This window comes from Drosophila melanogaster, chromosome 3L, assembly GCF_000001215.4.
Source record: "Drosophila melanogaster chromosome 3L".
Taxonomy (NCBI): Eukaryota; Metazoa; Arthropoda; class Insecta; order Diptera; family Drosophilidae; genus Drosophila; species Drosophila melanogaster.
The window spans coordinates 5,387,124-5,399,256 of NT_037436.4; positions in this window are offsets into that span (position 1 = coordinate 5,387,124).

The following is a 12,133-nucleotide window of genomic DNA, read 5'->3' on the forward strand; positions in this document are numbered from 1 at the left end:
ACCTGGCAAAGTGTGGACAATAATTCAAGACACGTACCTGCAATAAACTGCCGAGTTGTCGCCTGCATGTAGACCGACTCACATAAATATCGCTGCTAACCTTGTTTTACGACCTCCGATCCGAGATCAGCTTTAAAACGAAATTAATTGAACTTTGTCTAAACATTTCCTATTTATACTCCGTTCCTCTTTTTAGCTGCCACCTAATTTTCTCGTCCTGTGCGTGACCAGGACTCATTGAAATTTTCCAAGCGCGCTTCGTGTTGACATTTGGGTAGATTAAGTTATAAACAAATACGGCAAAATGCGGCTACTAATGAAGTGCTGTTCGACTTTTTCGGACCGGCAGCGCAATGTCAACAAGTTTATTGTGTGAAGCTGTTTATGTGGAGAACATTTGATGGGGTGGCAAAAGCCTTAGGCAAACACGCAAACCAAATTAAGTAATAAAAACGTGGGCGTGTTTAAATGAATTGTCTGGGCGATGGAGAAATCCAAATCGAAAAATGTCCAGGAAATCGCATTTTTTTTTTTTTTGGGCTAACAGTAAAGGAAAGTGAGAAGACATTCACAAGGCCGAAATGCTTTTTGCCACTTGTATATATTTTCATGCGATTTGCATAATTTGTCCAAACAAACATAACACAATGTAACACAATGGCAGCACACATTGCGTATGCGTAATCTGGCACTCGTTGAGAGGGCAAAACAAGCTTTGGCCTCCAGCCCTTTTTTTTTCCTTCACACTTCGACATGCAAATCGAGGAATGTGGCGTTGTTGCTGTTGGTCTGGTAAGGAAAACGATAAACGCCTCGAGAGCAACCCAAAACAAACCGAACAACAGCAATCCCTGGGTCACAGGCAAAGGCCAAATCCTACTAATACCCTCACACCATAAAAAACCCGAAAAACCCAAACCGAAACCGAAGCAAATGCATAACGTTTGTTGCCAAATCCGTCCTTTATGCTGAAATCAAACAACAATAAAAAGGGGGAAACGGAAACGGGAAAGAAAAGGGAGCCCAATCCCAGCCCCAAGGAAAACTGCAGAAAATGAAGCCCATTTTATGGGTATCGCCAAACGTTGGGTTATGTTTTATGGCTCAAAAACCCCAAAAACCAAACAACGATACGAACTGCAACACTAAGCAAGGATATACAAAATTAAAGTTCCATCAACGGAACTACATACATATGTAGTCCATAGAAAGAGCTACCATTTTTGAGAAAACTTTCTGCTTTTAAGTTAATGCAGATAAGGAACCATTAGAGATTTCTAATTCTAAGAGCCACCCAAGTGATTCTAAGCTCATATTCTTAACGAAACGGACATTCGTTATTTCCGGTTCCGTCATTATCCATCTGCATAACAGAATTTTCCATTGCCAAGGAGAATCTGGGATTCCATCACTTAACTTGAGCTGATTGACCAGGACAATCGCCTGTCGCTACCTTTAAGTTCTTTGACAGGAATAAATCATTTTGTGTTTGTGCTTGGCACTTACACCTGTCCAAGGCTCCTTTGGCATTTCCATTTACATTCGACCAGCCCACATTTCCACCGATTTTCCCCATCCAACTCATTCCATTCCTTTTGCATACCACACCCCGCTGGCGCAATAAACTTTTACGCATTCATTATGACCAACATGGAAAATGGCGTTTTTCTTTGTGCTCACCGCGTTTTTCCGTTTCTCTTTTAGCTGGTGAAAAGTGTGTAAGTGGTTGGGGCAGGAAAATGGTGGGAGCGGGAGCGGGAGGGGGGGGAGTGGGCGGCATTAAATGGCCGCCGCGGTCTCGTCACGTAAATCGCTCGCCTTGGTTTTTCACTGAGAGGTTTTCTCGCTTTTCCCAGCGGTCGCACTTCTGATTTTATTTTCGGGGGCACAGCTTGAGGTGGGTGAATAACAAAATGTCAATAAAAATAAATACTGAACCGAAGTAAGGGTCGTTGACTTGGCTGCCGCTGATGAGGATGCGTTGATAATGATTATCATGAGGATAATGTTGCAGGGATTCAGTTGTCGTCGAGTGACACTTGTTGTTCGTCGGCTTGAAGTGTTCTCAACGCGTCCATAATTGTTATTAATGTAAATAAATGCTTAAATGCTCAACAAGGTGTATAAAAAGGTATACTATTAAAGTAAAAACTTGCAACTTTATATTTTATATTTCGAAACTTATTGGAATGCGCAGTCATTAAAATGTCATTATTTCTAACTCTCCAAATATACAATTTACACATTTTTTATTAAAAACTTCCCCTTAAACCAATTTCCAAAGCGCCATGGAATGTAATTATGAGCTGAACTATATCTAGGGATATTACAGGCTCTTCGCCCTCTAATTTGAAAGTTCAACATTCAATTATTCAAAGGAAGCACCGCACATACAGGCCACAGCTTATGCGACATTCACACTGCCCTGCTTCCCCCCAAAGCAATTTGCATTATTTAGTCGAAAAATGATAGGGAAGGTCAGAGAGTTGCTTACCCAATAAACGGGGAGACAATTGAGGCCCCAGGACTGTCGGGGCCAAAACAATTAAAACACAAAGTCAAACGGATACGAAGGTCAACACAAATAATTGAACTGCATGAGAAATTGTGCAGGGGCAAGCAAAAAAGCAAACAAATTGTAGGTGTAGCAGCTCCTCAATTTTCATCTTCGTCTATCTATCGGATCCAAGATACAAAGCATCTGGCAAATAAATGGCAACTGATAAAAATACCTCGCTAAATGTAAATACAAACAGAAATTGTGGACTGAGAAGTGGGACTGCTGGAGGTAAAATTACGGGGGTATGACAATATTCGTCTTGTTCTGTGGCTGCGGGCCGTTTTACTGGCCAATTGAACATTTCGGAAATTGGAAATTTCTCACTTGATGATGGTCCACAAATTGGCCCACAATGAAGACACTCGTGCGTGAGGCAATCGAAGGAGTCGAAGGGGCATACGGGGTCATGCTGCTGTGGTTTTGCCTCTAACTCTAGTTCTTGATCAATCTATCTCTTTGCGGGTTACTTTATACACTTGCTGTAGGTATACTTACTTTCCAGAACGGACATCTTAAAGAACATTCAAAATTCGTTAGTTCTAAAATAATAAATCAAGTACTTTTGAATGTAGCCATCAGATTCTTGAATCTTTTAAATTGCGTTGCATACTATTTTACAGATTTCGAAACAATTTAGTTGAGAATTGGGAATTTGTTGTTTTTTTTTTTAATAACGAATACTCACTTAGGGTATTACAAGCTTCGGTTCCCGAAATTAACCAATATTTCTCTTTGGTCTTTGCCTGGGCAATAGCCCGCAGCGGGACACAGATGTATCTACCGAGCGTTCGCCCAGTTCTCGGTTTGATTTCATTGTCACATCTCCGTTGTCCGATTGGGGACATGAGGGATTTGCTGGGGAGGCAATTTGATACCATCCCTTGTCCGTTTGATTTCCCCAGTGCTTGTGCCATGAAGTGGAAACGGTCTGACCCGGTATCGCTCCCTTAACTCCTTAGCTCATCCGATGCGGCACTGTCATAAAGTGTTTATGAGTGTTTGTCTGTGGTTACTTTGAGTGCCCGTTTTACGTCCTGTTCAAAGTTTCTGCCTGTGCCATAATTTACCAGGTGTTAAGGCGACAATTTGTGTGGCACTTCGACTTTTCTCTTCAGTAATTCTTTTACCATTCCAGATTGTACAACAACAAATAAAAAAAAAGAAGCCCTCTAACATTTCTCATATATATTTTATACTGCCTGCAAAGGTCAAGCGAGGAAATGGCAACATTTGACAGCATCCGCAGTTGATTTCCCCTCGAAAGAAAGCATTTCCTTGTCAATATAAAATGTCTACTTCCGGCAAAGCCATCATCAACATTTATGTGTATCCTTCCATGCAAATTGAAAGCGAAATTGTAGATCTGCAACTTCTATTTGTCAGAGTCAAAACTTTTTAAACTCAAAATAAACTTGTGCATTAATGGTTAAATACAGCGTGTCCCCAGTGGGTTAAAAACTTTTAACTCAAATGATATTTGTCAACATCTATTGTTGGTTGTCACAGTTGCTTAGGTGTTTTCTTAGGCTCACTGATTTCGCTTATTAGATAGGAAAGTCTTTGGAAAGCGCCCCAGCGATGTTTTCAATCAAAACAACAGCATCGCCATTATCATCAGCAGATACTTTGGCAGCAAATACAAGGCGTAACATGCCTTGCATAGCTTATAAAACATTCCGCAAGCTCGACAGGAGTGACGACTTCAGCATTTTAGCATTTCCACGACGAAGGAAGAAGGATGCAGGATACAACGCCGCCAGCTGCGTAGGAAATTTCACAGCATTGTTAGCGGTTTTTGAGGCAACGAGCGTTGGGAGGAAATGGGTTGTACGGGGTGTGTGGGGTGCTTAACGGGAAGCCGAAGCCTTCAACAATAAGGTGAATGACGGAAATCGTCACCGCAATGTCTAAGAAGCGTGAATTGTCGCAATGGGAACAATGTTCACAGCCACACTGACAGAAATGAGTGAGGTACTTCATTCAATTGTTGACAAATATGTAAATTGTACAATTTATTTACATGGAACTTATTAGGCTAAAACTATATTAGGCTTGCGATCTTAAAGCTTGAGTTATATAAACGATTATACAGTATCAAAATCTAAGTTATTAATTCCTAAATAACATTCCTTATTTCTAAAAAAAATGTTTGTACGGCTTACCCTCTTTACTTTTGTATCGAAAAAACAAAAAGGATGGAGGTTAACATCTGGCAAGAAAGGAATGTTTACCATATGGCCTGAATTAAACATTTCTGCCTCATAAAAATTTATGCAAAAGTTCAATTCTGTTCTGTTTTGCTTTTGTTTCACTCCTATTTGCCATAAATCGCATGAACAAACTACCAAACTTTTTATTTGGCTCGTTTGGCTCTGCATGGAAATTCAATTAAAGTGACAAACTGTCCAAATTTTTGACATGGGAGCAGCTCCAGCAGCAACAGAGAAATCACACACAAAAATCCAATGAATGCCCAATGGACAATCAGCATAAAAAAGGCAAAAAGATTGGCAAAATGAAACGAAAAAATTCGGAAAACAAATAGTCTGAGGCAGAGACTTACATGCATATTCATTGTGGAGCAAATCCTGAAAATATCACAGAGCTTCACTCGTGAATTATAAAACGTAATTGAATGTATCTGATTCGGCTGAAATCGTATGGATTTTCCGGTACGAAAAGTGAAAATTACTAACAGTTGTTTTTTGCCTCTCTATCGATCCTTTTACGGCATTTAAGTTGACAAATCAATCGAAACAATGGAATATGAAAACGTTTTAGGTTGAGCATTATGGAAAAGGAAAACTCGTTGATTTCGTATTTTTTTGGAACGTAAATATATGCACATAAATGCCAACTTTGTTTAGCAATAAAGTACGGGGAATATTTTTCTCATTATACAAGATATGTTCCCAATTCAATTTAAAGTTTATAATCATAAAAAGAATTGTACCGCCCGCAACTTCTAGGCTCAATGCTTTGCTCATCACCATTAAGTATACGCTCCCTTGGACGATTTCAAGTTTATTTATGAGCTAATAGCCTCGATTGTAACGATGCCCATCTGTTTGGCTGGAAATAACGATATGTTCAAGTATTTGCTCTGGCCAGTTGCCAACTGGCTCGCCTTTCTAAGCGGTGATTTGGCATCCAGAGCCTCAAAGTTCAATTTCCAAACAAATGTAAGCCATCGAAATGCTGATTTAGTGGGCAATCAGTGACAGCTGCACTGTAGAATGGCTTCTAAATTTCGTCCGCACCAATTCTGCAATAATTTCGAAACCATCTTTGAATACAAATGAGGACGAGCTGGTCAAAGATCATCAAAGGACAGAGTACATACCAATACAATTGTAAACCCTTACGACCTGCATGCCGCGGCACTTAAAGTCACTCATTTGCACTTTACGAAAGGGCCAGATTGGAAGGTGACTCAATCAACTGAGTGCCCAAACAGCTCACAGTTCATTTGACTCTGCTACGAAGGGTAACTCGAGGAATTTTTTAGATACGCGCAGAAATTTCTCTTTCCGCCGAGGTTAGAGGTTGAGGGAACTCTATTCCCCGCCAGCTTGCTACTTCGTTTGATCTGGAACAGATTGAACAATCAATTACGTGCTGCCAGTCGCCACGCCCACACCGCCCACTTGGCGAGCCAAGCCCACAAGGCGAAGGACGAAGTGCAAAGGTGAGGCTGAGTGGCATGAAGAAAAACGCGCATACGTGCCGTTGTCCAGGTTTCTGCAAGTGCACTTGAAATTAATGTAGTCATAGGTAAAAAAAAGGATAGCTAAGAAAATTTGTTTATTATATATTTTATATATCTTGATCGCTTATTTCGGGTTTTTCTTAAAGAGTAAAGAGCACATACATAACAATAAACATTGATTTGTGATAATATGATAAAATAATACAAAATTACATATATGCTGGTATATATGCAGGATTAATAGTTAGGGTAATTTAAAATCCTATTTAAACGTAATTCTAACTTTAAGCATTCTGTTTTTTCCAGTGCACTTCTGAAGTTCGTCCAGGTTCGCTGTCGCTGTTGCATGAAATTGACCCGCGTTGCCGGGATTTATAAATGCAGAGTACGACGTTCGGAGCGCAGTCGATCCCACATCTATGAGAAATGCAAGAAATCAACCAAAAACGAACGTGCGATGCATACAAAAGCTGACTTCAAACGGATTGTTTTCCTTATGTGCGAAAGTTGACAAGCTCCCCCATTTTTTTTTTTTTTTTTTTTTTTTTTGCCTTCCCTTGCTGCTTTCCATCTTTCCTGGACTGAAAAATGCAATCAACTTGAGGCGAATATTTTTCAGGGAAATGGTATAAGGGCTATGGAATGTTACTACTGGTAGTTCTCCGCCTGCATTCATCCATCCAATGCGATTGCCAAAGGAAGCGGAACAACAAAACCACCTGGAAACAGTTCTGCTGGCAAAACACAGCTTCATTGTTAAAGTATAATAAAGAGCGCAACAATACAATTTTTCAAGAAACAAAAGTCTCAGGAACCTGAAAATTATCCATAAAAAATGTATGAATAATGTGTTATTGTTTTCCCAGAGAAGAACAATAGGTTTTGGTTAACCTAACAATAGATTTTACTTAGACATGTAATACTTTATATATTTTGTAATTTTTGCCTGCATCTTTAGCTTCTTAAGTCAAAACGCCTCAAAGTATCGCTTAATTTGATTCGAATTCGACATAATTCAGTAAAGTCAGAATAAAAGTTGTAACAACTGTCAAAACAAATGCCATTGGGAGCGTTAAGACAACAATAATGTTTTATTATTGTTATTATTGTTACATATAAGTGTGTATGCCCATACAAGTGTCAGTTGTTCATGGAGATTTTACTGCGACTAAAGGGGCAAGCGGATCCCTTCAGAGGGGGCATGTAAATATTTCGTATTATTTATCCCCAGAGAGCGAATCGCCCGTTTGTGTCATTAAATATGCAGGGGCAGCGTTTTATTCGAGCGACTGACCCCTGGCAACAGCTCAACTGACAGGGGAGTCCAGCCGAATGGACAGCAAAATGTTCAAATGCTTGGACAGCTGTCGGCAATTGCGTAGCCAGCAAAAATCATCAAAATTCATTCGAATTTTTTGACTTTAATACACTCTTCGATGGGGTATAAAGCTAATATTTGAGATATTTCCAATAATTCTGTCTCAGAAAATTCATTTTGGGAAAACTGACTAATAACCCACGAACCAATTTTCTAAACACAAAAAAAATCTTGTTCATTAATATAGATAATAGAGAATCCTTTTATGAACTTTCAAAAATTGTGAGCTATGTACTGCTTTGTTTTTCCATAAATTTCATCAAGTTTTCATTGTGTGCATTAAGTGTGGATTAAGAAAGATTTTTCGGTCGTTTTCAATTGCAGATAAATAAAATTTATAAGCCACAAAAGTGGAACACTGCCAAGAACACACAGGCATTGGGGTAAATAAAATTTAATGTTTTCAATTAGCTGTCAGAAATTGTGCTTCGCCCCAATGCCTTTGGTCCACATCACACTGCACCCACACAGACCCACTTCCACTGAATGCCAGCACCACCACCACCCATTTAAACCACACAATCAGCAACCCTTAAGCATCGACAAAGAGCCACCCAAATGGGTTTTGGATGGTATGGTATGGTATGGTTTGGTTTGGTATGGGGGTCACTGCTGTCGAGTTGACTGGTAAACAATTTGGTGCCAAGGAACGGGCACCGAGCGTTGATTGCATGGGCCTCAGATTTTGGTCAGGACCTGGGTGTCTGTGAATAATTTCGGCATTATTGCCTGTGCTTAATTCAAATGAAATTAATTTCGCAAGGTAAACGCCAGGCAGGAGAAGGACCAGCCAGGATCAGCCTCCAAACTTCGTGTCCATTGTTTTTGGGTGATTTAATGGCTGGGGGTGAGTGTGTGTGTGTGTAAATGAATTCATCCCTTGGGCAACATTTTATGGCATAATTTGAGGCGTCAGGAAGTACGTCGTCCTGGTCGTCACCCTAACCAGAAAAGGTCAGTTCCCGTTTTCGCAGCTCGGTTTTTCGTGCCGTTCAGCTTTTAATATGATTGTGTGAGGCGTGAATGATGTTGATTTTTCGAACCCTCCGAAGCGTTTAATTATGTGCAACTTGTAGACTTTGAGGCCTTAATCCTGTGGCAGACATGTTTCGATTTTCAATTCAAGGATAACTTCATCGCTGGAGCCTGCAGCCAGGACTCTTTTCGCTGGCACTTGCAAATTCTGTATAATATATATGTGTTGAGCTTTAAACACGTTCTTAGCATTCAGACAGACTCGACTGGAGAGGTTGGTCCGCTACCCACTTCCTTCGCCTGTCGGATTGTCTGATTTCCCAGATATTTTGCTATTTTTTATGGCCACAGAAATCCGGCCCCTTTGCGTTTCCCCCTGAGAGAAACGGAGACTGTCTGCCTTCTTGCTCCTGCCATTGAGTAGATTAAAGTGTAAATATTTAATGCACGCGATTTGCTCGGCCTGAGTTATTATAGTGGTACCAGGAAGGAATAGCCAAAAACCCTTTATTTGGAATTTAAACTTTTTGAACTCACTTTAAGGATCTGTTCAGCAAACAGACCAAGGTTTATCAGAAAAAGTTTATCAATACTCATGGAAAACAATGCAACAAAAAGCGCTTTATTATTCGTTGAAAATAATCCATTGAAGATGCTCTACTCTCGGTTGCTTTCAATGGGTTTTTGTTGAGTTTCGTTCAACTTTTATGAGAGCATCTTGTAGATACATGCATGTTTCTGAACTTTTGGCCAAATTAAAATATGTACGGTTTTGGTTTTTCATACTTGGTAATTGTATGCAGAATAATACTAAGTCTATTAAGGTTCATTTAAAATATCAATTTACAACTAAATGGTAATTAATTATCATAAGAATTAAGTAAATGTGATAATGAGTGGTTTTTTTTGGTGGGCTTCAAGACTTTTTGCCTCTAGCTGAAACGTGTATTTAACGACATCGAAATGAACTACCAAAAGCAGAACATCATGGAAAAGATAACGACTGTCTCATTATCATTCTGCACACACACTCACATACTAATACACCCACACAAATTGAAGGATATGCCGCACACAGACGCACACAATCCCACACACATGACCGTTTCGAATGGTGGCGCCAAGATTGACATAATGACAATGAAACGCCCAAATGATTGGCTTTGCCTAAAAATACATACACATGCCGCAAGAATTATAGAAAGAGAGGTCACACAGCGGAAGAGAGAGAGAGAGAGAGAGAGAGGGCAGATGGAGCACGAAAGAGTAGGAGTGTGCAGTACACCGAGCTGGCAATTATGGCAGCCAGTTAGATAATTGGAAACAGAAGGCCAACGTTAGCGTCAACATAGCCATGAAGTGGCTTTAAGGAATCGCAGCTAAAAACATTTGCACCAGAACTAAATCAGACACTGGGCAAAAAGCATTACTAACTTAGAATATTGCTAAAACCAAAAACTTTTGTCCTGGAAACCAATTAAATTCTTCAAAATTTCTTTCAGTGCACACACACTCCGGGAATTTCATTAAAGTTAATAATAATCGTAATAATCTCCCGCTGGGTCCTGGTTTTGGTCCTGTTTCAGTTGCTGCTGCTGCTGCTCCTGGCACACACATGCACGAAGTTGGGCTTAAGTTCTCAAACACTTAATGAGGCATTCAAAACAATTATGTGCTGGTGAATCTGCTGTCCCCAGAATTTCGCTCCTGAATGTGCTTGTGTGCTTTGCATTTGACATTATTAATATTTAAGACTTTGGCTAGCCGTGGCCAAGGAAATGGAAAAGGGCTTTCGTCGAGCTTTATTTTGCTAGAGAGAAAATCACTTTAATAAATTTATGCACAGCCCGAAGGGTTCATGAGAAATATGAAAGGTAAATGGAATTTTCCTTTGACCGGGCCCAAAAAACATATACAATTTAATTAAAGTTTTGCCCAGAAACCAGAAGGGCACAACTAATACACACATGTGCCATCAGCCCGTTCACGTCCTTGTCAGCAGCTGTTGTCCTGTTCGCATCAGTCTTGGTCCTGTTCTGGCGTACGAGTCCTGCTGATTGAGTGGCAGCAAGGACATGACGGCAGAAAAGCCACAAGTGTGCCTGGCACATCGTCTTGAATGTTAATATTTGCACTTTCAATTTGCACGCAGACAGTCGCATACGGAATGGATTTGCGAAAAGGACTCGTCCTTGAGTTCTTTTGTTACAAAAATGGCCATTCGTTGGTGCAATTATTTGAGCATTTCTTGCACTTCCTGCCATTTCAAATGGATTGCATTTAAAATTCTCATGCATTTTATTCTGGCAATTTTTTTTGTCGAGCTTATTTCTCTGTGTTCTGCCACATTTGCCCAAAATAACAATGAGCTTCAAAATTGTTAGCCCCATTGTGTTGGTAGCACACATATCCTTTTCCTTTCCTGGCTGCCCGGCAATGGGTTGAAAACTGAAATTAAATTGTGATGCCCACCAAAGCCTTCTTTTGTCTAGTTTTTGCTTGGACTTTAACGTGGCTTTCGGATTTGAGACGATATACCGAAAAAATGTGTCAAACGGAAGTCCTATCAAATTTTAATTGGCAAAGAGTGAAAGGAAGAAAGAAATGTGTTCTTTAATGAATTGTATTAAAAACGACGTGTTATTTCTTTTCGTAATTGAAAAACTTCAAGTCGCTTAAGCTGCCTTGCTAAAATAGCCAAAAATGTTAAAACTTTAAGGAGTTATTTGGAATTACTACATTTCTGCTCGAAATTCGTCTCAAATATCACAAGGGTACTGATACTGAATTAAATATTCAAAGCGTCCTTAAAGTTTACACACGGATTTAGTTGGGGATTTTGTGGGTTTACAGGGAAAAAAACAAGACAAAACCCTTTTCCAGTCCCTCTGACCGATATCTGGTTTTGTGTTGAAGTTCTTTACAGGGGATTTATACACCCATTTGAGGCTTTGGCAGTCATTTAAAGTATCTGTCTCTTCTTCACTCTTTTGCCAAAGCATTTGTGTTTGGGTTTTAGGGGCCTGCCTCGTTGTTGTTGCTGCTCGGTCATGTTGGCCAACCAAACAAATCGTTTGAGTTGGCCAGGCCAAGTGTCAAAGTTTTAACGCACCCTAAGCCGCACAGGCTCTAATGGAAATGGGTATATACAATATATTAATAATGAAAAATGTTTTCGGTTTCGTTTTGCGGCGTTCGCCTGCAAATGACTCTTATTTGCATTGAATTCTCTACCAAATGACGACAACAATTCATTTCACCTGGCATACATCTTAATTGGAGTGGAATCGAAAGCCCAGGCTCAAAGCCACATATACCATGCAAAAAGAGGATTACCCACAGATTGCCAACTGTCTCTGACATTTGTTGGTTGTAAGTAGTCCTGGAGCATTCTACTTGCAGATGGGAAATCGGAAAAGTGGGGGCGACATAACACAAGTCCATTGTCTTGTCTGCGGACAGTCTATCTATCTATTCACCTATCTCACCATCGATTGGGCTAACTATCTAT